Source organism: Equus caballus, chromosome 5 (assembly GCF_041296265.1).
Source record: "Equus caballus isolate H_3958 breed thoroughbred chromosome 5, TB-T2T, whole genome shotgun sequence".
In the NCBI taxonomy this organism is placed as follows: Eukaryota; Metazoa; Chordata; class Mammalia; order Perissodactyla; family Equidae; genus Equus; species Equus caballus.
Window position 1 is genome coordinate 31125338 of NC_091688.1, and position 10042 is coordinate 31135379.

The 10042-nt window shown below is 43.2% G+C and overlaps 1 pseudogene; it reads left to right on the forward strand.

Annotated features, from left to right (window-relative positions):
• The first annotated feature begins 1137 nt into the window (after positions 1–1137).
• Positions 1138–7250, forward strand: LOC111773413 (eukaryotic translation initiation factor 3 subunit J-like; annotated as a pseudogene).
• Positions 7251–10042: the final 2792 nt, after the last annotated feature.

Here is a 10042-nt window from a genome sequence, read left to right on the forward strand (position 1 = left end):
TCTATCCCCTGTCTGGCAGGAAGGGAGTCAGCGGTGTGGTAGGGGCAGCCTGGGTGTGGGAAGCAGGTAGGAAAAAAATGGAGGAGAGTGAAGCATTCCAGTCTGGCTGGACTACTTTGGACTTTTACAGAGTGGCACAGTTCGCAACCAACTCAAGGTTGGCAAGACGCACACATAATCTAACAAAGGGTTTCCATGGAGCAGCAGCCTCCAGGTTAGCTTGGCTTTCTGCTACATCCTTGGACATCACCTCTAATTCTGGGGTGTATCAATCCTTTACTTTGCCAACCAACAGCTTAATTCAGAAACAACAATAAAAACAGGAAGCTCATCAAGTGTTATTTTTACCAGAAGTTTCCAGGAAAAAAAAAAAAGAAAAAAATTAAAACACACCCTGACACCATCCCATGCCCCGTCATATCCCATTTTTACAGTTTAGCTGTGGGGTGTGTGATCCGCAGCCAGAAATAAAACAGAACTGGAAGAGTCAGCCATCTGTCTGGAAGCGCATACAGTCCCAGATGGCGCTTCCTTTCTGGCTTTCTGGTAACAATCTCCTCTGTCTAACGAAATGAGGCAGAAATTGCCCAGTGAGTTAGTGGGGGTGATGAACCCCCGCCTCCCGGCTCTGGCGCTAGAATTTGAAATCCCCCAGCCATGCTGAATTTATCTGTACTTATTACCTTGCCCTTGCTATCGTCATGCATCAGAGTTGTGTCTCTATATTTTCAAAATGAGTGTGCATGAATTTTTCAAGGGCCAGAACTATTTTCTCCTCTTATGCATCAAGTCTTAGGCCGCCCAAAGGATGACGTACTTTCTGTACCCTGCACACAGTGGTGACAAACACCTACTGACCAACTAACTGGCTTACTAACCATCCAAGCACCTTGCTGGAAGAGAGGAAAGGATTCTCACAAGCCCTGGTAACCACAACGTGCCTTTGCTCTCTATCCGTCAGTTGCCCAGAGTCAGTTCTTTGAAGTCAATTCTACGTCAACCCAAGCATGTACAGTCTTTAAGTTAGGAACTGGGGTAGAAGGGAGGGCGAGAGATGGCTAATCAGAATGATGTTATATAAAGACCCCTGGGATGGCCTTCAGAAGACTGTCTTTTCTACTAACGGGTAGCGAGACCATGGACAAGTAAGATATTTCATCTTCAGGAACTTGAGATTTCTCACTTCACGTAATAAATTCAGAGCTCTTTGGACATCAGAACTGGAGATTGCATCTTACTCATCCTTGTGTTGACTCCATTGTCTGGCACAGACAATGAGTTCCCAAATTGAGCTGCATCCGAGTCACCTGGAGGGCTTGTTACAGCACAGATTGCTGGCTCCACCCCCAGAGTTTTGGATTCAATAGGTCTGGTGCAAGAACCAAGGATTTTCATTCTAACAAGTTCCCAAGAGATGTTGATGCTGCAGGTCCAGGAACCACACTAGGAGACCCTTGGGCTAGCATCTGCCACACACATAGCAAGAATTCAGGAAACATTTGTTGACATGAATGAACGCACCAAGGAATCTGCCAAAGGACTTGAGAAACAGGTAACTTTTGGCACGAATCTAAGAAGTGCCGACAATATGAGCACCTCCTTCTTTGAGTTTATAGTCATTGACTAGTGACTATATATAGGGCTCAGCGTGGCCCTTCAACGTACAAAGAAGAAACAAGTATTCCTTCAGGCCAGAAGGTTCTCCGGTTGATGAAACTTCAGCAAGCTGAGAAGACAACCCAGAAGTTTGCACAGGAAGATAACCCGAATGGTGTCCGGAATGAAATAACTATTTTCTTAGTAGTAAGGATATGTTAACACCAGGAAGAGAGAAAATTAAGTAAAGCAAGTTAAACATATATTACTAATATATTTCTTTTATGAATCTGTATATATACACCTTTTCTCTGGGAAAAAAAAAAACTTCCTTTAAAGATTAAAAACACGTATAACACAAAAACAGTTTCAGAATCTTCAGTTTTATCCATTGGTTTACAACAATTGTTTGGCCATCACAGCAGCCAACTTCATCTATCCTTAAAATGCTGAGTAAATGAATTGATTGTCCTTCTACCTGTAGGTTAATGTTGTTAAGCCGGTGAGGAGCTCATTAATCAAGGATAGCCTTTTTCTTGACTAAGGTGACCTGTAACTAGGTAAATTAAAATTCGAGATAGGGTACCATCTGAAACAAAAAACTTCCTGTAGACTTCCCTGAAATTAAAATTAGGCTAGAAGACTACAAGTAAAACATTAGTGGCTTCACATTTTCAACCTTACCATTTCAACCTTTCCCATGAACAAGTCACAAGAAGCCTGTTCTTCATTTCCTTAGCCAAAACTAACTGAATTAAAGGAGTGGGAGCCAAATCCATAATTATAATAGAGCTTTTTAACTCTCCTCTCTCAATAATTGAGAAAAAATGTAGACCAAAAACTCAATTGCTTACATCTAAATTCTGTGACATCAACTAACGTTTAGTTAAAGGTCTACATCGTTGTCCATTGGCCCCAGACATGCCCCCCACTCACCCTGGGAATCTCATATTTTCATGGGACCCTGCAGCTTGTTGGAATCATAGCTGTAGCCTCTAGGAGATGAGACAGATCTAATAACACTCCTCCGTCTTGTATAAAGTGTGAGTCATCTCTTCTTCTACGAGAGGCCAATACATTTAAAGGTTTGCTTTTGTAATAGCAACTGATTTAAACACCACAAGGGGAGGTCCTCAAGGATCTGCCTCCAATGCCACAGACGCCTTTTCCCCTTTATTGAGAAGGTTCTGGCTGGAGATGATAATTGACCAGAATACTGTCATGGGTATGAAAATTATAGACACAGATTTCCCTCCTCCTTCAGCTAAGAGGAAACCTAGACTATGTGTCCTGAGGTTAAAGAGAGTTGTGTCAAGGTTCCCATGCTTTTATCTTCGTGAATATATGAATAATTTTTCCTTCTCTCCATTCTTTCTACCCACCCCATGTACAGATTGGTGCTGTCTTTGTTCCTATAAAAGTTTCTTATGTACTGAATAAAATCCAAGTTATTTTTGTGGCATATCCACAAACCTGTCCTACTGACTAAAATAACCTCATCTCCCAACTCTCTTCTATCTACTAACCATGCAAACCAAAACTATCCTTCACCTTCCGTGTTTTTGCATTTTCCTATCCCATTCCCCCAACAAGGCTCTCTTCATCCTCCAGAGCTTGTCTCATGTTACCTCCTCCATGAAGCATTCTGGGTCTGCCTCTTCCATGCGTCCATGACCTCCTGGGCATGCCTCCTCTGTAGCTACGATCACCCTGTATTATAGTTGTGTACTTGTATGTCAGTATCCTGAGGGCAGAAACAGGGCCTTATGGTGCATATTAAGTGTGTCTTCAAGTTTGTGGAATAAATGCATGAACAACAGCAGAATAAGACCCTTAATTTACTCTTGTAGGGTCTTAGCTGGGCTGTCACACCCAGCTGGACTACCATGTCCGCTGAGCTATACCGTAAGCTCCCTGTAGTCTATTGGTCACTAGACAAGCTGTGGCAGCTCCGTGAAAGGAGAGAGGGTGGCTCATTTTAGAAGCAGAATGTAAGCTGTTAGGATCTTGGAATCCTAACCATGGATGACTTTATCTTTGTCACTTTATGGCTCCTCTGGTGTCACTTAGACAGTAAAATCTCCTACCCCTTTTACATGAGGTGTAAATGTGTTTTCACACTTCTGCCTGGTGAAGTACTTTCTGTAATGGTGATGGTTAATTACCTGACAATGAATTCCCTCTCCCAAGAGGAGAGGGAGGGACGGTGGCGGGAGGACACAGGAAGTTATTTGGGTCACACTCCCTCAGAGAGCAAGCCAAACAGACATGTGCTCTTCCTTGGGAAGTGTTTTCTCCAGGGCTACCCATTTCTGCCCGCAACCCCTCCCATCCCTTCACTTCTTACTCATTTTCTCCCTCTGTTTCCTCTGTCAAATCACAGAAAACACCAAGTAACCCTCTGGGCTTTTAGGAGATTTCATTGTACTTGGTAATGTATGATTTATAAACATAAATAAAATAAATAGAATTCTGAGGGAATAAATTCTAAGTGGAATATCAATAAATCTCCTCCCTCCGATGATGTCTCTATGATTTTCTCCTTCTTCCCTTCTTCGCACCCCCTTTCCCACATCGGGAGAGTGGTCGGTTCTTTCCATCAGAAGAAATTAGGGGGAGGGAAAGGCGAGTAGGGAGTAGGGGGAGAGGTTGTGTGAGAAATGTAGCACAAAGCTGCATTGAAATGTAAATTCCTTCAAATTATTAAGCACCAGAGAGCAGCTCTCGCCAGCCCTTTGTTCCTCAGAGTCAGAATGTGTAATCTAGAAGAATAAATATCCAGTCAGTTATCAGCCACACAAAGAAATTTGGGCCATACATATTCAGAGCCCCAAGTCCCACAGATACCCCTCATGCTCATCAGGAAAGTTCTGGTCACAGCCCCCAATCACTCGTCTGAATACTTCTAAATGGGGGTCAGGATTATAGTCATTTTCTGTCCGCCCCACCTCCCACCCGTGAACCCTATCAGCTGTCTGGAAACCTAGACCTCCTACTAAGGGCTTTAAACACAAGGCCATCTGGTTTGCTCCTTTTTTCAGCCTCGCAGTGGTGATGCATTGGCTGGGGCCTTCCTTTCCCATGGAGGAGACTTTCTCAACATTCTGCCCAGAGTTGCACTCCTCACAGCTTGGGATGAATGACTCTGTAGTCTAATTTACATTTTTAGTTCCCTCTTCGCTTCAGGAACCCACAGATCTTCCAAGTAGGAGAGCAGACTATGATCAGTCCACTCCTCGCCCTTCTTCCCATTTTCAAACAAAACATTCAGCTCTAAACCCATAAGGTTGGTAATGGCACGTTTTACAAGCATGCACTGTCAGCGGCATTACAAATGGTGCCTTCGTGGCTTAGTAGACTCCACGACCCGCGTCACCGTCTCTCAGGTGTCTGCCTCTTCTGGATTGTGGTCAGACTCCAGAGATTTATTCTTTGCCCTTCTTCCACTGCTCTTCCTCCCGCTCATGTGTGTAGAACACACTAGGCACTCAGAAAGATGACTGACAGATTTTGTAAACCCATATGGTAAATTAAGAGGGGACTCCATGGGCGTGCGTCCACATTCGTGAATACTGTGTTTTCTTAAGTCTTGGCCTTTCTTTTTAAATGGGTTTTGTAGAGCAATAGCTGTTGTGAAAGAATAGCCATTTGATCTTACCTGTCAACCCAGAGTCTGCTTTCCCAGGAACAGCACGTTTCCTTGTTATTACATAGTTCTTGGTAACGCATGTCACTTTTGTTTCAACACTTATCAAAGCCTGACTTAACTCTTGTAAGGCCTGCGTTTCTCCTTGTAGATTATAATCTCTTTAAAAATATGAATCATATAGTAGTCATTTTGTTACACAAAAGTCCTAAAGGTTGTCTTAAATCAAGGAAGAACTCAATAAATGCCTGCTGGTTTGAGTTCGAGTGAATCGCCCCCTCATACACCCTGTCACCAGGTGTCCTTTACCAAAAATTCCGTTCTTGCCAGGGGCCCAGGAATCTTCAGGCTCTGGGATGGGTTCCGGCTTCACCAAGAGGCCTTTCTTTCAGAATGTTATATTGCCCAAGTCTCCTCCCTTCTGTTCCTGACTATCCTTATAATTATCCTCCTTCTTTCACCCTTGGGATTTATGTCCCATAGAACTCTGCCAAAATGTGCACCCCATTGTGACATTAGATACATGGCATATCCAACCTTATCTTTTTTGCTAGCTTTTCAACCAGCTACTTTGCTGTGTGAATGCTCCTGAGCATGACCCGCCAAATGGCATGGGTACTGATAGGCCTGGCTGGCCAAGACCTTCTTCAGCCTCAGCACGTGATGTTGTGATTTGAAATAAGAAATAGAGATTTGGTCTTCACTCATTTCTGGCACAGAGCTCCTAAAACCCTTGGAATTTCTTAAGTGATGAGAGGGATAAATGTGTCTTTTGTTAGGTTAATGAGGTGATCTTTGGAAAGCACCTCAGGATGGGGCTGGTGGTCGGTGGAGTTAACCATGTCCTTAGAGGGGTGGATCGTTCAGACCCTTCCCCCACACCCCTCACTTCCCAACCCCTGGGGAGGGGAGAGGGGCTGGAGATTGAGTTCAGTTGCCACTGGCCATTGATTCAATCAATCATGCCTACAAAATGAAGCCTCCGTAAAAACCCAAAAGGTTTGGATTTGGAGAGCTTCTAGTTTGGGGAAGCAGAATGCTTCCACATGCCACCATGCTGGGCCCCAAACTCCATGGAGACAGAAACTCCTTTGTTTTCGACCTCACCTTAGGTATCTGTTCATCTGACTGTTGATTCGTATCCTTCAATATCCTTTGTAATAAACCAGTGATCTAGTGAGTAAACAGGTTTCCTGAATTCTGTGAGCTGCTCTAGCAAATTAATCAGACCCAAGGAGGGGGGTTCTCTGATTTATAGCCAATCCATCAGAAGTACAGGTAACAGCCCAGACTTGCAATTGTCATCCTGAGTGGGAGGGGGCATTGGACCCTCCAGGTTGGATGCAGACGTGCTGTGTGTGGAGCCCTGTGCAGGTGGTCGGGGCCCGCAGTACACTGGTGGGGACAGCTGGGAAGGCAGGGGTACGGTTGTCAGGATAAACAAGACGACGATGATGTGAAAGGAAAGAAAGAGAAGTACAACCAGAAGTAAAAGTTTCAGAAAGGAAAAAAGTGAGAAAATCAAAGAGAAAGAACAGCAACAGGAAAAAATAAAAAGAGTTTAGAAGAACCTAACATGCTCACATCAGAGAACAATTAGCAGCTAAACCGAGGCCAGGCTCAAGAAATTACAGGAGGAGTCGGACCTCAAATTAGCCAAAGAAACATTTGGTGTTAATAACAGAGCTTATGGAATCGATGCTTTGAATCCGTTTTCAAGAGATGACTTCATAGATTTTGCAAAGTTACTAAGAAATAAAAAATACACTATATGAAAAGGCACTATATTATGCAAGAGTTTGGAGTCCTTTTCTTTGGAAATTGATGACTTAAAGAAGATTATCAATTCATTGACTGGGCTTTGCAGTGACAAGCAGAAGCAGGGGAAGCGAAAAGAAGAAGGTAGGCTATTTGGAGTGGATTAAAGGCCACCGGGATAGACAGTGTGGCATACCACGGCGATGGTCTTGGCGGAGGACACGTGTAAGATTTTGAAGACCTCATGTGACGTTTTGATCATCTCCTGGTGTCTTCTTTGTGTTGTGTGCAATCCCTTCGACATGTAGGACAACTTCCTGTCCTTTCAGTTCTGCCAAATGCTACAGTTCTAAGTGTAGCACCTTTGTGCTCGCCATTGAACAGCTGGACAATCAAGTGCCACTGTGAGAACCAGAGAACAGGATCTTGCTGCCTAGGACTTAAAATCTGGAAGCTCAGGTGATACTACATCGTAGTTTAAAAAAAGATCCTAATAATGTTGTCATTGTTGCTGTCCCATTCTGTAGCAGCAGTGTGGCTAAATTGGAAACAAAGGTTGCAACAGGACCAAAAATTGTGTAGTATGTACTACCATTCAACTACCATTCAGCCTTAACCATACCTCCTTGAACTACTTCATAACTTATCAAGAAAAGCAGTTTTCAAAAAGGACATGTGGTGTGCACCCAGTATTAAAATTGAGCTCAAGGATTTAAAAAACGCATTGTGAAGAAGAATGCTTATCTCAGAGCGAAAACACTACTGTTGAAAAGCCATGAGTTTGATCCTTAAAAATCAAATGACCAAAACCCTGCAACTTGGAAGCTGAAGGTACACCTTGGTGGCATCACAAGTTATGGAATCTCCTGAGTGTCAATGGGTCTTGACTGTTTAGTTTTTATTGATCAGAATATTTCCAATAATGGAGCACTTCAGATGGGGGAGAGAAACTCTGGATCTTTTTTATTTGCCTGATAGAAGCATCTGGAAAACAAAATCTCCTTTGTTGTCCTAGGCTGTGATGGGACGACTTTACCCAGATCTTGGCGTTTCTTTTCCCTTATAAAACGTGCTCAGCAAACTGCACCAGTTAACTACAGTTTGGTGAATTGCTATGTTAACAATTATGACATCTGCAATGTTTTAGAAAGCACTTAATTTAATAAATCACTTTTGTGAGGACTTAAAGAGAACACTTTGAAACAGGGAGTTTAAAATATATATTTGATTTTTTTCCTAAAAAACTAGATGCATGGGAAGGAAATCAAAGAGATTTGTGGTTTGGAATAACACGTGAGCCATCTTCCACATGGGAAATGATTTATTTAAGCGGAGATAGCCAAATAAAGTTGGCTACCTCATGTCAATCATCACACACAATAATAATAATAATAATAATAATAATAATAATAAAAGGACCTTGAAAAGTGGTTGTCCTAAGACTCTTAAGAAGGCCCCAAAGGGACAATCGCACTGTATGCTTCCCAACCAGCATCCTAAAGACTCTCTTCACCCACCTTTCTTCCCTTTGCGTCCAGGAAGGCTGCTATCTACGGCAACCTCTTCTGCTATTGTTACCCAATAATTTTTCTCTCAAATTTTCCCCCTAAATTGCAGCCCTCCCTAACTAATTCTATTTTTCTTCCCTCCTGTTTTTCTCTGATTTAGGATTTTATGAGGTAAAGAAATTTAACCTCCAAGCTTTTAAAGATTCTTTCTTTGACCCACTATTCAGATCAGCACAATAGATCCTAGCCTGTAAATATAAGTTAATTTGGAGTTTGTTATCAAAGACTGGGAATACAAAAGCAGCCCACATGTTGTCCACATCACCAACTGGCTATAGATTTTTTTTTTTTTTTTGAGGAAGATTAGCCCTGAGCTAACATCTGCTGTCAATCCTCCTCTTTTTGCTGAAGAAGGCTGGCCCTGAGCTAACATCCGTGCCCATCCTCCTCTACTTTATATGCGGGACACCTACCACAGCATGGCTTGCCAAGCGGTGCCATGTCTGCACCCAGGATCCGAACCTGCGAACTCGAGGCCACTGAAGCGGAACATGCACATTTAATTGCTGTGCCACGGGGCTGGCCCCCGGATATAGATTTTTAATTTGAATTCTTCAGCGGATTTTTGCGTTTTTTTCTTTTTGCTGAAATTCAGGTTCCTCCTCTCCCTCTGTCTCCTGACAGTTCTCAAGCTTCTTGGTTTGTTTTGCATCTTTGTTTTGTGTCCTTTCTTTCCAAACTGGAGACAAACCTAGTAACTGATAAACTGTGTCTTTGCATCAGCAGTTAGCTATCCAAATAACTGATCAGGAAGTACCAAATCCATCCTGTAGCTTTGTCATGGCAATTTCATTTACTAAAGACAGTTTAGGAGGAAAAAGGGGAACAAAAGCTAGGATAAAAATCAGGATCTGTTCCCAATGAAAAGAAAACAGGAGGTGCACAATTGCCCTCAGGCCAAAGGATATTTTATCTGTGGGTTCCAGCATCCTCTCAAAATTACCCTGTAATTCCCCTCATTTTCCATAGCGGTGAGGCACAGACAGGTTGCCTTCTGCTCCAGTCATACTGAATGGTAATAGGAGATGAAGAAGAGAGGAATGAGATAGCTTCGCCCAGATGTTTGCAGTCCTTCAGTAATTCCCCCTCCAGGGCAGAGGAATTTAGATGCAGGTGAAGGGAAGTGAGAGTTAGGAAGAGAGACGATGCGAAAGTGAGAAGTCACTACTCTAGTGAAATCCACTGAGTCATCCCACCTGCAAAGAAGAGGAGGACACAGCCCAGGCGCCATATCAAAGTCCCCTACCTGAGACAAAGTCAACTGTCTTCTACAGGTCGTTGTGTAACCACCTGTTTCCCTGGGATGGTGCTAGGTATCCTGAAATGGAGTGTAAAGCCCCTGCGGGAAAACCTAGCCCAGCTCCAGCTAGAAAGAGTTGAGTCAATCACATTCTCAGTTTATAGGGTTTGTTTCTCCTTCTCCCACGTTGTAGATAGACTTGTGGCTCCCTGTGCTGTATATGCTTCCCCTCTG